Source organism: Pygoscelis adeliae, unplaced genomic scaffold (genome assembly GCF_000699105.1).
Source record: "Pygoscelis adeliae isolate BGI_AS28 unplaced genomic scaffold, ASM69910v1 Scaffold814, whole genome shotgun sequence".
NCBI lineage: Eukaryota > Metazoa > Chordata > Aves > Sphenisciformes > Spheniscidae > Pygoscelis > Pygoscelis adeliae.
In genome coordinates this window covers 67,927-71,596 of record NW_008824613.1, presented here as the reverse complement: position 1 = coordinate 71,596, position 3,670 = coordinate 67,927, and positions in this window count along the sequence as shown.

Below are 3,670 nucleotides of genomic sequence, written 5' to 3'. Positions count from 1 at the left end.
CTCCTCTCCCCAGCCCTCGCCCGAGGCACAGGGCTGCTCTGGGGTTTGGAAACCTCATCAGAGTGGTGCCCGGGGGCGGATGCCTCTGCTCTGCCCTTGGCTCCCAGCTCACTCTCCCAAGCAGGTGCCAGGGCTGCCGAGCAGGTTCGGACTTGGCTGCTGCACGGCTCTGGGCAAACGCCGAACTGCTGTGTGCCGTGGAAAAGGGCCGTGAGTGCAGGGGACTGGAAAAAAGGGCCCTACAAACGCAGACAATAAGTGTTGTTCAGTGGGGACCCCCCCAAAGAAACCCTCAGCGCTGCAGGAAGGGCTGCTCGGCTGCAGGACGCACCCGAGGCAAAACTCCCTTGGAGGCAAGAGAGAGGCTTGTACAGATGTGGGAACCACGATGAAGGCAAGGGCAGGCGGGCAGGCGTTCAGCACATCTCGTATCGGTGCTCCCTAAACATATTTCGATGTGGCACTAAATGCTGGTGCGCTGCTGGAAGGGGGACTCTTTCAGGAAATAAGTATTTTCATTTATATGATGTTTGGTACCATAATCTCTGTCACTGGAGCTTTTAAAAAATGGGTGAGGCAAAACATCTGTCAGGCGTGAGGTTGCTTGATTCGGCAGACAAGACGATCCCCGAGATCCCTCCAGCCTCTTGTGATTTACTATTTAACGACGATTGCACACCGCAGCCTACATGTATGAAGACACAGGCTCCGCCTTGAAGAGCGCGCAGTTCAGCACGGCTGTTTGTGGTCCTTGACGAAGCGCCAGCGCTTTCACCATATTAGGTCACCGCAGCCACAGTCCCTGCTCACAGACAGCTACAGGTGATTGAAAATGGGCTTCGGCCAGAGAAAACAAACGATGATGCTCGGCTCTAGAACTCGCCCAGGGGTATTTGGGCACCCGGCCCACCGGCAGGAACGGCGCAAAGTCAACTCTGCGTTCTCTTTCCTGGGCATCGAGTGCTTTGGGACCCTCCGGCCAGGGGGCTACGTTGGTGCCAGCCACTGCTGCAGGAAGGTTTGCTCTAGTGACATAAATCACCAGCATTATGTTTCATTGCTTAATTAACAGCCGTAACAACCTGTGAAATCCGCCAGGCGAGTTACCTGCTGGGCTACTCCCCAGCGCTGGTTTCAGCCCTGTGGTCCGTGTTGAGATGTCCCTGTACCGAGTCCGTCCTGGAGCCCCTCGGGCAGGGCAGGAACCCCTGCCTGCGCCGGGCAGGGGGAAGCGGGGCTGCTGCAGCTGCCTGTTTGCAGGCTGAAGCAACATACGCTGCGTCTAATGCCCTGGATCGGGCAGGGAGGAATAAGCAGATCTGGAGCACAGGAAACCTCCCGAGAGCTGCAGAACTGGGACGGGAGCGGAGGCAGCACAGGCGATCTCGATTCGGCCTGGCGTTCACCTTGTTTCACAGAGTGACTCCGTCGGTGTCAAAGGAAAGGCATCAACGCACATCCAAGTGAGACCGAAATCACACTTTTGGGAACAAATCCGGGCAGAGCTGCAATTGCCATTCACTGTCACAGGAGCTACACTGGTCCTTTCATCTTGCTGGGACTAAAATTCCCCTGAAGCAGCACAGGAAGGATAACAGTGCTATTTTCAAAGCACCCGACCTGCGCTGGCTTTGCATGAGGAGTTAAAATAAACAATTAAAACCGGTGTTTGTCCCTTAATGTTTGCAGTATCAACCGTCTCGGCAACAGGCCGGTGGCGCGGCGCTGCTCCTCCCCTCCAGCATCCCAGGGCGGCTGTCCTTGCTGTCGCTCGCGCCGCTCAGAAAATGGCTCCGTGCGTCAAGGTCACTTTATCTGCCCTCATCACGGACCAGAAACGCTCACGTTAATGCATCTCTAATTTAATCAAAATGCCATGCCGGGGACGCGAGCTCAGGGCTGGGCTCTCTTTTTTCCCTCTTGAAGGGCAAAAATCAATTTGCAGTCTCTAACAGCAGACGAGCCTCCTCGCTCCTCCGGGCCACGACCGGTGCGCTGATGGACCACACAGCCCCATGCAAAATTAGGTAGAATTGAAAAATAGCCCAAGCTTATTCAGTAAGTGAAACCCAGAGTTTAAAATTAAAATACCCTCCTCAAATCAGGAAACAGTTTTTTCATTTGCATAAAATATTGTACTACTTTATCCTGCTATTCACAGTTTCATCCTGTTTTTAACTATTGCTCTAACATTTCCCTAGCGTTGAACCTTTTCTTCTCCTTTTATTGCAAATCAGGTACACTTAATGACCAATAGGTTGTAGATATAATGATTTTTATTATTATTATCATTATTCAGCGTTGTTAATTTGCCCTCAGGATTGGACAGTTGACTAGTTTTTTGTGTGGTTTTGCCAGTAAGAAAATACTACTACTACTACTAGATTGGTGCCTCATTGATCTTGGGGGTTTTTACATGCTTCCGAGCACTTTGGCGGCAGCTGGCAGCGTGAGGCCGCGGCGTGCTGTCCCTGCCGGCCCCGTATTCTTGGCAAAACCGCCGATGCCGTAGCACCCTAACACAAAACCCGCAGACGGCGTGCTGTTGTGAGAGCCGCGCTGAGGAGTAACGAAACACCTATTTTTGTGTGTACAACAGCTGAGATTCGGGCAGAGTGCGATACCGAGATTCCTCTGTATTTCATAATTACTATACGCGCTTGTGTACAAAACAACCCTTTTTCTGTAGATCCCAAAAGGTGTAACAACAGATCAGAGAGGAAAAGCCCAATTTCCTTATTCCGCGAGGCAGAGGATGGGTGCTTGCTGCTTTTGCAGAACAATAGTGGGCAGAAGGCTTCTTTGCATTTCACTGTGGTTTCTTTTTTACTCTGTCTCAGCGCTGGGTTAGGAAATCAATCGTATTATCTGCGAACAAACAGCCCTGATTTAAATAACTCCAGCGTTACTATCCTGTGCAGCCCTGCTCTGACCAGGAACGCTCTGGGCCCCGCAGAGGTGACGGGAGGGAAGGAGGGAGGCCGGGGACGCGTGCGGGTGTGCAGGCGCGTGCGCACGCTCCCGCTGCTGCTGCGAACTGCAAAGGCCATTACCGACTCCTTTCGCAGCGTAACCTCCTCGCCCAGGCAGAGCTGATGTGGCCCGGTCCTGGCTCCCGGCGGGGGGACAGGCGAGGTGACCTCCAGAGAGCCGGCCTCGCCTTGTTTTCTTCCACCCTTTCTGTCCAGCTCTTGCCTGCACGCCGCCGTTTCCCTCCTGCGCGCCTCATCCTCTCCAGACGTTTTAAAATACTGTTCTGCGTTTTCTAGACGAGATTGTAGCTATTGTATGAAAAACTGGAAGATTTTGGTTTTAGGGCTTCAGTGTAGTCCCTTACAGAAACACGTGTTTGTCACAGAGTTTCCTCTTTCAGCAAGTTTTTTATGCTGCAGACATTCTTACCTTAGAAAAACCCCAGGGTGGGCTTTATAAGCATTTTGGTAAAAATGGGCTGAGCAAAGTCGTTTTATTATTATTTTTTTTTTAAACAAAACCACTTATGCTTTGGAGCCAGCCACGGGGCTGCTTTTTACCTTCCTTGTGCCGTGCTCTCCCGAGCATGTGTGGGGGAGCGGAGGCACCAGCTCCACACTTCAAAGGAGGAGGCTGCCCCGCTGCAGGGACCATTCACCCCGCGCTGCCACAGGAGAGGGGGGGGGACGGGAGGCAC